The 15,033-nt window shown below is 43.7% G+C and overlaps 1 pseudogene; it reads left to right on the top strand.

The window, feature by feature from the left end:
• The window catches only part of LOC129858599 (protein PTHB1-like), a 172,283-nt pseudogene that overhangs the window by 20,190 nt on the left and 137,060 nt on the right, over nt 1-15,033 (top strand).

The following is a 15,033-nucleotide window of genomic DNA, read 5'->3' as shown; positions in this document are numbered from 1 at the left end:
ACGTATACCATTCTACCAGTCATTTAGTCCGGCAGTAATCATGTCTATGTTCTGTCATTGTGTGTACTCTCCTGTGATGCCAGTATGATTCCACCGGGTTGTCATGTGTTAATGTCCTAAGCCTATGTGTTGAATTAACCTTTATTCAATGCTCATGTAACGTTTGTCTTTTATTCTCTAGCCTCAGACCACCACTCTCTGTGTATCCAGTCCATGGACGGCATGCTGATCTTCTTTGAGCAGGAGAGTTTCGCATTTGGCCGTTTCCCTCCTGCCTGGTCATCTTGTGTTACTCCTCCCGCACTGACACCTTCCTCACTGTGTCCTCAGCACGACAGGTGGAGAGCTACAGGTACACACTCAGCAAAAAACACACACCCACACACACACACACACACACACACACCCTGCAAAACATACACATACGCTGTAAAACACACGCATGTTCTGCAAAGCACGCACACATGTACACACACACCCTCCTCAGGGGAAAGTAAGTGAATGAAAAAGTGAGTGAGTGAAGAAGTGTACTCTTTGCCTCTGAAGGCTGTCTGCCTGCCTGCTACTCCGCACTAGATCTTTAAATACATCTGTGGTGCAGCAGACGGGAGGCCATTTTCTAGTCCTCCTAACGCCACAAACCACTGCACCATCTTGAAATAATAGGGGAGAGTGTTCTGTGTGTGTGTGTGCTTGTCTCTGCATGTGTGTGCCTCCATCTGTGTGTCCATGCAAGTGTGTGTGTGTGTAAATAGAGGATACTGCAGATGGCAGATTGGGTGTATCGGGCCCTATTGCCACAGCTGATTCTGGTTATTCCCGGTGCTAAGTTAACATTTTCACATCCTAATGAAATTTCCACTCATTGATCGCCACAGCTCCCCATGGAAGCCCTGTCTTTATTTTCCTCTACTTTGGCCGATCATCGCCCCTCCACAATAATCACAGTTACATAATCACCTTTTTAACGCTCCTGCTAAAACCGGACAGAAATTGGGGATAGGCCGAAGAGAGTGTGTGTGTGTGTGTGTGTGTGTGTGTGTGTGTGTGTGTGTGTGTGTGTGTTTCGGTGTGTGAAACCCGGCCTTCCAGCTGTTTGTTATCCCAGATTTCTCCGATATCAAGAGCTTCCCCAGACGAGATATCACTGCGGAAACGCTGACCCCCCCCCGTTTCCCACCTTCCCCCCCTCCCTCTCTTCAATTCTCAGACTGTATATATGAATTCAAATAAAAATAATTCTGCCCAGGATGAAGCGCTCTGTCCCCAGTTAACACTTGGCTGTGTCTAGACTTGGTCTCTGTGGCTAGAATCCCACTTTCTGATCAAATCTACAATCAAAAGTCATGAAAACTGTAGATACGAAGAGAGCTACATTTTGGTAATGAAAATCCTGCATGTTAGTTGGAAATAGCCTTGCTCTGAGTGTCATGTACTGCATAATATCAGTCAGCTAGAGAACTGTTCCGCTCCCTCGGTTTGTTTAGCCAGTAATGTTGATTTTCTCTCCGCTTGAGGGTTAATGAATGTGATTTTGTGTTTGTGTATCAGGGCAGTATTGGATAGATATCCTCTTTCATATAAATGACTGTTTCCTCTGGCTGTAGACGTCCCACGCTGGCTGCTGTGACACACACACACACACACACACATCCCCGCACTTCATCTATCGTCCATGTACTAGCTTCACACACTCAACTCTGTGTCTCTCTGGGCTGTCTGAGACACGGAGAGACTCTATCCAACCTGAAGAGGTTGACTGGGTTTGTGTGGGTTGAATTGGTTAAAGGTGAGTCTCGTGGGATGTGTGTTGGCCGTATGTTCATGTGCACACATGATCATACATTTCATACACACAACCGTGCATGCATATTATGCACATATTTATACTCATGTAAACACACACACACACACACACACCCTCCCTGCTCCGCTGGGCTGGCCTGAGCTGTGGAACTCAATGTGTGTGTGCTCACCATTTATAACCGGTGTGCATGCTGGTGAATAATTTCTTCAAGCTTTGCACTCTACCATCGCTCACGCACGCGCCACCCACACACACACACACACTCTTTGTGTTTCTATGTGTTAGGTCTCATTCACACTAGCTCATTCACCAACATACCTGATCATAGTACTCTGCCCTTAAAAGGCCTTGTCTAGATGGTGCCAAACTCTCCCATCCATTTAGGATTGAGGGCTACAGATTTCTTATAGCTGATCAAAGGTATTGTATGAATGCAAACCAAAGTGCACTTATTCGATGTGCATTTGTCAGGAGTGTATTCTATTTGAATCCCTCTGCAACTAGTAACGGCAAAATAGGTCCCGGTTCCTCTTCCTCCACCTTCCCATTGGCACTGCTTGTTGTTGTCTTTGGACATGTTCATCCCTTCATTCTTTTCTCAGAGAGCGAGAGAGAAAAATACTTTCTCCCTGACAGAGCAAATAGTCTCCTGTCGTTTCCAGCTCCATAAACATCAAGGCTTAGCAGGTTCTGATTTCTCTTCATATAATTATCTGATTCTTAGCAGCTTTTCCTGCTCCCTCCCGAGGGGCCAGGTGACTGAGTGTGTGTGTGAGATGTCTGTAGCTACTATAGCCAGTTCCAGCTTTTTACTGGAAATCAGATTGTTTTAATGCCATACTGCTAGACTACTGTAGACAGACTCCAGATCAGTGTCATGATACTGCTATTAATAAAGCCATTGTTTGAGAACGTAAAAGCATGATGCTAGCTAACTAGCATACCTGAATAATGGTTTGTGGCACAAACTTTAGTTGTCATAACACAGTTGGATGTCTGTTATGACAGTGGGGCTTCTGACAGAGGGTCCAGCTAAAGTGTTTCTGAAGTGTTACCACTGAACATTGTGTATCTAAACTGAAGTGTTACCACTTAAAAATATATATTTATATATTTTTTATTTCACCTTTATTTAACCAGGTAGGCTAGTTGAGAACAAGTTCTCATTTACAACTGCGACCTGGCCAAGATAAAGCACAGCAGTGTGACACAAACAACAACACAGTTACACATGGAATAAACAAGCATACAGTCAATAACACAATAGAAAAAAGAAAGTCAGATAGCTGATGTTTAAAGTTAGTGAGGGAAATATAAGTCTCCAGCTTCAGTGTTTTTTAATTTAAATATATATATATATATATATGTGTGTGTTTTTGCAATTCGTTCCAGTCATTGGCAGCAGAGAACTGGAAGGAAAGACGGCCAAAGGAGGTGTTGGCTTTGGGGATGACCAGTGAGATATACCTGCTGGAGCGTGTGCTACGGGTGGGTGTTGTTATGGTGACCAGTGAGCTGAGATAAGGTGGCGGTTTACCAAGCAAAGACTGAGAACATTGTGTATCTAAACTGAAGTATTACCGCTGAGAACATTGTGTGTATTTAAACTGAAGTGTTACCACTGAGAACGTTGTGTATCTAAACTGAAGTGTTACCACTGAGAACGTTGTGTGTCTAAACTGAAGTGTTCCTAACCCAGGTATGAGACGCTGGCGGTAGCCACGGACGCAGAGACCAGACAGGATGCTGAGCAGCATAGCAAAACTGCAGGGAAGAGACTGACGGTGAGAAGAGAAGTGTGTGTGTGTGTGTGTGTGTAACCCTGTGTGTGTTTCCCCCTCAGGTTGACTGGACCCTGGTCTTGGGGGACCTTGGACCTCAGTGTCCCCTCCTTCTCTCCGTCCTCCATCTTTGTTTGCGGCGAGAGGGATGTATACTGTCTCAAAGACAACGGACATATCCGCTTCATGAAGAAACTGGAGTACAACTCCAGCTGATTCCTCCCCTACTCCTCAGGTAATGGTAGAGCCCTAGTGCTTCCTCCCCTACTCCTCAGGTAATGGTAGTGCCCTAGTGCTTCCTCCCCTATCCCTCAGGTAATGGTACAGCCCTAGCTGCTTCCTCACAACATACTGCTTTACTGCTTGATATCATTAGCTTATTTACTGCTTGATATCAGACACATTTTTTGTAGGACATATTGTTGGGCATATTGTAGGACATAGCAGATATCCATCCTCCATATAATTGATTAATATTATTGCTGACTCTTCTATCCAGTCTTTGTTTTAGGTCTGCCATGTGGATACTGGTCTAACAAATATTTTTAGTGGTGATAAGACATTCCCCATGCCTGTCCAGTGTGCGTGTCGGTAGCAGAATGAGTGTCTGTGAGCTCAGGTTCATCTGATAGGGGGTCTCTCGGCTCCTGGGTTGGGTTTAATGAGGGACCGGAGTACAGCTCTACACAGTGCATCTGTCTGTCCTGACTGACTCCCAACATACCACTCCAACCAGAGGAAGTAGGACATGTCACAGAGCAAGGCACGCTCTAATCGGATCCATATTTAGCATATGTAGCACCTCGAACATGCAACACACAGCACCGTCACCTGCAGAAGCACACGCACACACACAGCATGTTCTACTGGCGGAATGCCCTGTGGATCAGGGGTCTGCGTGTTCCATGTTAATCCCACTATCGCAGGGCCCACTAATGGGTTCCAGCCAACACACCTCTCTCCAGCTGAGTTTAATTACGGGTAACTGCCAAAATAAAGGAAACACTAACATAAGTGTATTAATAGGGCGTTGGGGCCACCATGAGACGAACAGAACTGCTTGAATGCACCTTGGTATAGATTCTACAAGTGTCTGGAAATCTGTTGGAGGGATGCGACACCATTCTTCCAAAAGAAATTCCATCATTTGGTGTTTTGTTGATGGTGGTGGAAAACGCAGTCTCAAGTGGCGCTCCAGAATCTCCCATAAGTGTTCAGTTGGGTTTAGATCTGGTGACTGAGAGATATACACACCCTTTAAAATCCCTATGCTCCTTTAAGACCCCTCTTTCAAAGTCACTGAGATCTCTTCTAGCCATGGTAGCCAAAATAATGGGCAACTGGAAAAATGTTATACATGGCCCTAAGCATGATGCGATGTTCATCTCTTAATTAACTCAGGAACCACACCTGTGTTGAAGCGCCTGCTTTCAATATACTTTGTATCCCTCCTTTACTCAAGTGTTTCCTTTATTTTGGCAGTTACCTGTATATACATGGAGAGAGGGATGGCAAGGGAAGGATAGCGGGAGGGAGAGAGAGAGGAGGGAAATAAGTGAGAGAAAGGAGGGAGGAAAGCAATGAGAGAGGGATGGAGGAGGAAGAGAAGGAGCAGAGTGTTTGAGAGAGATTGAATTTTTTATTTTTTATTACCAGAGGCACCTGCTATTCCTCATATAGGTGTGTTTGACCTGTGAGCACCATTCACTCTGGTATACACACAGACACACAGACACCACACTATTCCCATTCCATTTGCATTGTTCATCTGTAAAGGCCAGGATCCCAGGTGACATCGATCACAGTCCTCGATAGTTTTCTCTGGTTGTGTTTTCAGCAGCCATCCGGATAGTATGGCAAATGGCTTCCCGCTATTGTAATCTGCTGCGGTTTGGTTTTCAATACAGAGAGAGGAACTTTCCGGGCTGCTGACTTTCACATTGTTTTGGCTGGAACTTTAGCGGTTTACCGGCCCGCTCTCAATATTTCACAGGTTTCCCCCTCTGGCCCTCCGCTATGCAGCTGCCTTTTTTGGCTCGCGTTCTCCTTTTCTCTCTCTCCCTCATTTTTTTTGCCCCCTCTCTCTCTCATCCTCTGTTTTTCCCTCTAGTGATAATACAGCCACTTAACACCAGCATTGATAATAATCACTTATAATTAGTGTACACACACACACACACACACACACACACACACACACACACACACACACACACACACACACACACACACACACACACATAAACACACATAAACACACATAAACACACACATACACCTCAGGGTAAGGTGTGTTCAGGGAAACCATTGCCACATGTCTGTCTGATACACTGCTATTAATACAGTGCCTGGCCACAGTGGCAGAAGAGAACGAACCAGGGGGAGCAAAAGAGGAGAAAAAACAAATGTGCTATATGTACTGGATGGAGGGAGTCATATATAAACTGTGTCTGTCATTTTGGCCTTACCCGCCCCTGCCCTCTATCCCAATGAGGTTGGCTAGGCGTGTGTTGCGTGTGCCTCTCAGATCTCCCGCGGTGGCAGTCACGCTAAATGCTTGTGTGTGTGTGTGGCCAAACCAAAAGGCGTTTTCATGCTAGACCATTTCAGGTCAACCCGGGGTTTAACCATGTGTGTTCTCACAAATTAATCTTCTACCTCAAAGACACATCCTCACCCCAGACCTAGGCCTTGTTTAATTCATTTGTAATGACTTTTGAGATCTTTTTTTGCTTTCTAAATGGTTAAATATTCATTTAAGGTTTGTCGTCATTTATGGACTGGCTTCTTGCCTTCCAAAGCAACTCAGAGTAAATCGACATCCCATTGATGACTGATGGATGAAAGGACTGTATTTATAAAGCACTTTTCATTAGGTTTCATGCGTCTCCTGTGACTGTATCTAACCTCTGACCCCTCCATCTCTTCCCAGTGTCTGAAGGCACCACCAACACCCTGGTTGGTAACCATAACAACATGCTGCTGGTGTACCAGGATATGACGTTGAAGTGGGCCGCCCAGCTCTCCTGTTCCCCCGTGGCTGTCAGGCTCGCTAACTTCCCGTGAGTACACCCCCCTCCCCCCACCCCGTTACCATGGTACCCGCTGCTGCTGTGTTTCGTGTGTTGGTGTTGCCATGAATTAGGTGGTTGTGTACGGTTACCAGGATTGGATCATTTCCATTCTGTCAATTTAGGAAATAAAATTCTAATGCCAAACCCCACATTTAACAAAAGAAGAAGTTAGTCGTTTTTCCATTCATGAATTCCCACTCATCTCTTCAATTGACTTATCTGAAATGGACCCCAAAGTTGATGGTAATTTTACGCCGATACACTTAAACACACAGTGTGTGCTCAGATTCCACTGATCTGATAAGGTAACAGATACCCCTGTAGGCCTTTACCTGGGGATGGAAGGAGGAGAGTGGGACTCTAAATGGAAAGGGAGGGGTAGAAGCACTCAGATGGAGCTCCATTCCTGTGCTCCATGGATGAGTGTCCCTGTGTGTGTCTCTGTAGCTCTGCTCTGTTGGCTCCATTCTAAAGAGCCCTTCTTTCAGCACCAACTAGATGAGCCTCTCTCTGGGTCCTCCCAGGACAAACACACACATTTGCATAGCACACACAGTTACACACTCATCCTCCACGCAGCCTTGCAGAACACATTCTACATAGGACATACGTGTAGCCTTCATTCTCTCTCTCACTCCGCTGAGTGCTACCCTGTCTCACCCACAGGCATACTCGCGTACACACACTCTATGAAGCCCATATGCCAGGTTTGTTGTTATTAGTGTGTTATTATTAATGATTACCAGTTGTCATGGTTATCACCATGAGAAATCCACCCAAATCCCTGAGAGGAAATTATTTCACAATGTCTTACAGCTGGCCAATCAAAACAGATAAGGGAGTGGTGGACTGTAGTACTAAATGTCATCGCAGCGTAATGGCCATAATCACACCGCAATTTACAACAATTATTTACAACACAAACAGTGATGAAAAATGATGCTGTGTGTGTGTGTGTTTTTAATAATTCATACAGCCATGTAGTACATGACGAGTCCACTGCTGATGCCACGGGGAGGACTAACAGGCTGTCACCGGACCACAGACACCGGTCCTCTCCTTAACCCCTGGTTTCAGTAACGTTAACGATAGTTTTGCCTATTTTCTCTCTCCTCTCACCCTCTGATAGAGTGTAGGGTTAGGTGAGTTCAGGGGGTAGTGGTGGGGTGGGGGTCAGAACCAACTGTGGGGGTCTGAGAATTCGGAGGGCCTCCGACTGCTGTAGAATCTTTCAGCTTTTTCCTCTTCAGCCCCCCGACTATAATGTTCCTGTTTCATACCATACCTCTCCTCTGGGTGGATCTACTCTGACCTGACGAGAGGAACAGCTGAGCAGAGAAGATAGAAGCGTATGGGTCATAGCCCAGTAAAACCAAAGTTAGAAACTTTAACATACATGTATTTGGTCCCATATTCCTAGTATGCAATCAAGCTTGTGATTCTACAAATGGATTTGCAGTTAGTTTTGGTTGTGTTTTATATTGTTTTATACTCAATAGAAATTAATGGTAAATAATGTATTGTATCATTTTGGTAGAGCTGATCCTATTTAGTTGATTGTTTGGTCGATAGGCTGTTGGTCAACCGAGATTTCTTTAGTCGAGCAGTCGCAATTATATATTGTTTCATGGTGCACAAGACACCTTTATTTAACTAGGGAAGCCAGTTAAGAACAAATTCTTATTTACAATAACGGCCTAACCCGGACGACGCTGGGCCAATTGTGCGCCGCCCTATGGGACTCCCAATCACTGCCGGTTGTGATACAGCCTGGAATCAAACCAGGGTCTGTAGTGACGCCTCTAGCACTGAGATGCAGTGCCTTAGACCGCTGTGACACAAATAACACAGATCCTGCTTCTTTTACCTGTTTGAGTGTTTGTTTAATAGCCTACCGATTCCGTCAGCACCAAGCCTCATGCAACAGCAAAATGTCGGATAAAGCAATTTCACAGATTTGGCTGTTTTTAATCTTTGCTATGCTGTAATAAAGGCTTTACAAGTTTTTTCTTCATTAGAACAGACTGGTATTACTTCTAATTTATTTAGTGTTGTTTACACTCTTCCAAACAGGCAGAAAAATAATATTGTTCTCTCTCCTATACCCTCCTTTTCCTTGATCTCCTTCCGATTGTTAATTTGACAATTATTATGATGATCATTCTAATAATAAGTAATGTCGTTATCATTAGTAGGCTTGGTATAGTATCCTTGTGTAACCATCATTGAGTGCGTCCTGTTTAGTCTTAATACCATAACTTACTTAGGCCTTTATTTCAATATACAGCGCATTCAGAATGTATTCATACCCCTTGACTTTTTCCACATTTTCTTACGTTACAGCATTATTCTAAAATGGATTAAAATGTTTTCCTCATCAATCTACACACAATACCCCATAATGACAAAGCAAAACTGTTGTTTTGTTTTATTATAGCAAATGTACAAAAAAAAAGTCTGGAAATATCACATTTACATAAGTATTCAGACCCTTTATTCAGTACTTTTTTGAAGCACCTTTGGCAGCGATTACAGCCTCTGGTCTTCCTGGGTATGACGCTACAAGCTTGGCACACCTGTATGTAGGGAGTTTCTCCCATTCTTCTCTGCAGATCCTCTCAAGCTCTATCAGGTTGGATGGGGAGCGTCACTGCATAGCTATTTTCAGGTCTCTCCAGAGATGTTCAAGTCCGGGCTCGAGCTGGGCCAGTCAAGGACATTCAAAGACTTGTCCCAAAGCCACTCCTGTGTTGTCTTGGCTGTGTGCTTAGGGTTGTTGTGCTGTTGGACGGTGAACCTTCGCCCCAGTCTGAGGTCCTGAGCACTATGGAGCAGGTTTTCATCAACGGTCTCACTGTACTTTGCTCCATTCATCTTTCCCTCAATCATTACTAGTTTCCCTGTCCCTGCCGCTGAAAAACATCCCCAAAGCATGATGCTGCCACCACCATGCTTCACCGTAAGGATGGTGCCAGGTTTCCTCCAGATGTGACGCTTGGCATTCAGGCCAAAGAGTTACATCTTGGTTTCATCAGACCAGAGAATCTTGTTTCTCATGGTCTGAGAGTCCTTTAGGTGCCTTTTGGCGAACTCCAAGTGGGCTGTCATGTGCCTTTTACTGAGGAGTGGCTTCCATCTGGCCACTCTACCATAAATGCCTGATTGGTGGATTGCTGTTGAGATGGTTGTCCTTCTGGAAGGTTCTCCCATCTCCACAGATGAACTCTGGAAGAGTGACCATCGGGTTCTTGGTCACCTCCCTGACCAAGGCCCTTCTCCACCGATTGCTCAGTTTGGCCGGGCGGCCAGCTCAAGGAAGAGTCTTGGTGGTTCCAAACTTCTTCCATTTTATTATGATGTTCTTGGGGACCTTCAATGCTGCAGAGATGTTTTGGTACCCTTCCCCAGATCTGTGCCTCGACACAATCCTGTGTCGGAGCTGTACGGACAATTCCTTCGACTGCATGGCTTGGTTTTTGTTCTGACATGCACTATCAACTGTGGGACCTTATTTTTTTTATTTAACCTTTATTTAACTAGGCAAGTCAGTAAAGGACAAATTCTTATTTACAGTGACGGCCTACCGGGGAACAGTGGTTTAACTGCCTTGTTCAGGTGCAGAACAACAGACAGATTATTTACCTTGTCAGCTTGGGGATTCGATCCAGCAACCTTTCGGTTACTTGCCCAAAGCTCTTGCCACACCTGGGGCGGCAAAGTTATGTCCAATCAATTGAATTTACCATAGGTGGTATCCAATCAAGTTGTAGAAACATCTCAAGGATGATCAATGGAAACTTACTCTACGTAATAAGGTATTTCTGTTTTTTTTAATACATTTGTGAACATTTCTATAAACCTGTTTTCGCTTTGTCATTATGGGGTATTGTGTGTAGGTTGATGAGAAATGATAATTTAATCCATTTTAGAATAAGGCTGTAATGTAACAACATGTGGAAAAAGGGAAGGGGTCTGAATACTTCCCTAATGCACTGAATCAATCAATCAATCAGTCATTCATTCGTTCATGTCATCACACAGCATACAAGACTTCCATGCTTCCAAATGCAATCAAGCATTTTAGTTTTTAAATTAAATAACAAAGGGGAGCTTTGAATAATTAGTCTAATCAATAGATAAACTGCATTTCACAAATGCATGTAATTGTTTTTAGTCTGTAATAAAAGCTTTGTTTTTTTTCTCTCATTAGAACAGACTCTGGTACACCAATTTTATTGAGTGTTGTTTACATTGTTTCAAATGGTCAGAAAAAATTACATTGTAATGTAACAGCAACTGTTTGGCTCACGCAATGCTTGCTCCTATACTCTCCTTTTTTTATCTCCAATAGTTTCCACAACTAAGTCAAATGTCTTCCACAGCTCTGACTGCCTCTTTTCCTCCTGAGCTAGCATGAAACATTTTCCCCTTATTTTTCACGTCCTCCGCATCCATTTTTCTGTCGACATTACTGTGTTGAGTTTTTTTATAAACAATTTATTGGTCGCATGCGATGCTGACATGTTTCACGTAAAGAAAGCAAGGGTTGAGGGAATCGGGAATGTTTTTTTTTGTAAACAAATGAGGGATTTCGGTAACAGAACTTTTCAGTCAAACAAGTCTAAAACTAAATGGCTGAAAAGATGTTGCGGCTTCAGCATGGACAGCGCAATAAACACTTGCTGTGGTGCCTTTTCGCTGCAGTAGGGAGGAGAGCGAGACAACGTGCGCCAGTCACACGGGAACTCACTGTCTTTTTCTTTTTTTAACACTCACCATCAGGCTCTTGAGTCATTTGTGTGCTTAAAGCATCAGACAAGCTTAGTGCATATGTAGGCGATTTTATTCAAACGCAAATGAAAAAGAAGTTTAAACATTTTGACCAATCGAGTACTTTCGGTCAACAAAGTTATTATTTATTTTTTTGTCGGGGACAGCCTTACATTTTGTAGTTAGTTATTATGAATATAATATGTTTCTAATCACTTTTTAAATTAATTTGGATATGTTACCATGATTACAGATAATCCTGACTGAATCATGACTAATGATAAGTGAGAAAGTTACAGAAGGTCAAAAATCACACCCCCTAAACATGCTAACGTCCCGTGTTGGTAATGGTGAGAGATTAGCATGTTTTGGGGTTATGATCTTTGACCATCTAACTTTCTCACTCATCATTATACCCAATTCATTCAGGATAATGCTTAATCATGGTAGCATCCAAATTAATGTGGAACTGTTTAGAAGCATATTCTAGTCCTATTTGTACTGAACAAAAATATAAACGCAACATGCAACAATTTCAAAGATTTTATTGAGTTCATATGAGGAAATCAGTCAATTGAAATTAATTCATTAGGCCCTAATCTATGGATTTTCCATGACTTGTAATACAGATACCTTTAAAAAAAAAATGCTCCTCACAATGGACCTCAGGATCTCGTCAAGGTATTTCTGTCCATTTCAAATTGCCATCAATAAAATTCAATTGTATTTGTTGTCCGTAGCTTATGCCTGCCCATAACATAACCCCACCGCCACCATGGGGCACTCTGTTCACAACATTGCCGTCAGCAATCCACTCGCCCACATGACGCCATACATGTGTTCTGGGGTTGTGAGGCCGGTTTGACGTACTGCTAAATTCTCTAAAAACAACGTTGAAGGCGGCTTATGGTTGAGAAATGAACATTACATGATCTGGCAAAAGCTCTGGTGGACATTCCTGCAGTCAGCATGCCAATTGCACGCTCCCTAAAAAATTGAGACATCTGTGGCATTGTGTTGTGTGAATAAACTGCACATTTTAGAGTTGCCTTTTATTGTCCCCAGCACAAGGTGCACCTGTGTAATGAACATGCTGTTTAATCAGCTTCTTGAAATGCCACACCTGTTAGGTGGATGGATTATCTTGACAAAGGAGAAATGCTCACTAACAGGGATGTAAACAAATTTGTGCACACAATTTGAGAGAAATAAGCTCTTTGGCTTGCAAGCCTCCCCCTTTTTCCTCCAAACATAACGATGGTCATTATGGCCAAACAGTTCTATTTTTTTTTCATCAGACCAGAGGACATTTCTCCAAAAAGTACGATCTTTGTCCCCATGTGCAGTTGCAAACCGTTGTCTGTCTTTTTTATGGCGGTTTTGGAGCAGTGGCTTCTTCCTTGCTGAGCGGCCATTCAGGTTATGTCGATATAGAACTCGTTTTACTGTGGATATAGATACTTTGTACCTGTTTCTTCCAGCATCTTCACAAAGTCCTTTGCTGTTGTTCTGGGATTGATTTGCACTTTTCGCACCAAAGTACGTTCATCTCTAGGAGACAGAACGTGTCTCCTTCCTGAGCGGTATGATGGCTGCGTGGTCCCATGGTGTTTATACTTGCGTACTATTGCTTGTACAGATAAACATGGTACCTTCAGGCGTTTGGAAATTGCTCCCAAGGATGAACCAGACTTGTGCAGGTCTACAATTTTTTTTTCTGAGGTCTTGGCTGATTTCTTTTGATTTTCCCGTGATGTCAAGCAAAGAGGCACTGAGTTTGAAATTGTAGGAGTGTTAATCATTTTGACCTCTACCTTTTTTCTGAAAAAAAAATATTACTTGTTCAACAAAATCTCTCTTCCGGGGCACTTGTATGACTATAAAATAGAATTTCCCAAATTGGTTTTTGCATACAATATAGCTCAGTATTTGAATCATCTTTTTAATCCAGTCATTATATCTCATCTTTATCAAGGGACCCACTGTAGGTCTCCCTGGCGTGGGGGGACAGATAACTTATCTAATTGAGACTTTCTGGTTTGAATAATGATTGAATAACAATGAGAAATACCTCGCATGTGGACAAAAGGGAAATGGAAGGCTTGAACTGAAACACAAGCACAAGCACTTTGATAGAATAGTGATAACATTTTATTTGGATGGCTGAGTGGGTAGGTTGGGTAGGTCAATCCCTCCCCTGTGGCGGCAGGGCTGCTGCTACATATGGGGAGCTTTAGAAATGGGGGAGGGCTGGTTGTTTTGGAGGGGAGAGGGAGTAGTTGTGAATGTGCCCCTGCAGCAGTAAAAGGGGGGTTTATGCCCCCAGTCACCCTCTCCTGCAGGTGTGGGACTTACTACTCCTCTGGGCTGGAAACCCCCTGTGTGTTACTGCCTCACTGCCCTGGCACCACAACACATCTGCAACCAGTTACACACACACACACACACAATGCATCACCTAACTCGTTTTTTTTCTGTCCATTTCATTCTTGTTCTATCTCTGAATGATGGGTACTGAAAGCTGCTATAAAACTGTTTCTTTCCTCACACAAATCATATACTGTAGCAGTGTTTCTGTTTCTGACTGAGGCAGGTGTTTCAACCCCTCCATAGGGACCTGAGCAATGAGGGCCACCTCCAGTGTTCCTACATGGGCACAGACCCCTCCTTCTTCTCCACGCCCAAGGTGGACGGCCGCGAACAGGACTACTCCCAGACCGACACTGAGATGACGAGTCTGCAGAGCGTCATCAGACAGGCCACCAGGACCCAGGCTGGTAGAACATGTTTGCACACACACACACACACACACACACACACACACACACACACACACACACACACACACACACAGAGACACACACCGTGAACAGTCTTTTGCGTGTATTTGTGTATTGTAGGTTATTTCCTGACTCTTTCTTATTCTCTGTCGTAGTTATTCTTCCTGTAGCAGAGACGGATGAGGATCTGACTGTTACAGCCACAGTCTCCACTAACATGGACAGCACATCGGTGAACACACACACACACACACACACACACACACACACACACACACACACACACACACACACACACACACACACACACACACACACACAGCAGAAACCCATCTTAAAACCCCAAGCAGCAAGCAACACAGATGTAGAAGCACAACCGAGCTCTAACTTTAACCCCTAATCCTAACCCCTAACCCTAATTATAACCCTAAACCTAATCCCTAAGCCTAAAATAGCCCTTTTTCTTGTGGCAACCGGCAAAATGTCCCCACTTGTCCTAACATTATTTGTTTTTACGATTCTTGTGAGTACTTCGGGTCCCCACAAGGATAGTTAAACCAAACACACACGCACAATATGAAGGCTACACATACAGACTGGTATATCCTGACGTTCTCTATCTCTGTAGCAAGCGCTCATCCCGGACATTGATGGTCTACCCGTCCCATCAGTCACAGTGAAGGTATGTGTCGCACACTTGATGACTTCGTCAAGACCCAGATATCAAGGCAAATTTTATTTGACTCACTCAGTCTAACTATTTTAGCTGCAACTTGAGTAATGAAATCTGAAATGTCTAAATGTCTTCCTCTTTTGTTTCT

This window comes from Salvelinus fontinalis, chromosome 6 (assembly GCF_029448725.1).
Source record: "Salvelinus fontinalis isolate EN_2023a chromosome 6, ASM2944872v1, whole genome shotgun sequence".
Lineage (NCBI taxonomy): Eukaryota > Metazoa > Chordata > Actinopteri > Salmoniformes > Salmonidae > Salvelinus > Salvelinus fontinalis.
Note: the sequence above shows the minus strand (reverse complement) of the source record. Positions and strands in the feature narration are given on the sequence as shown.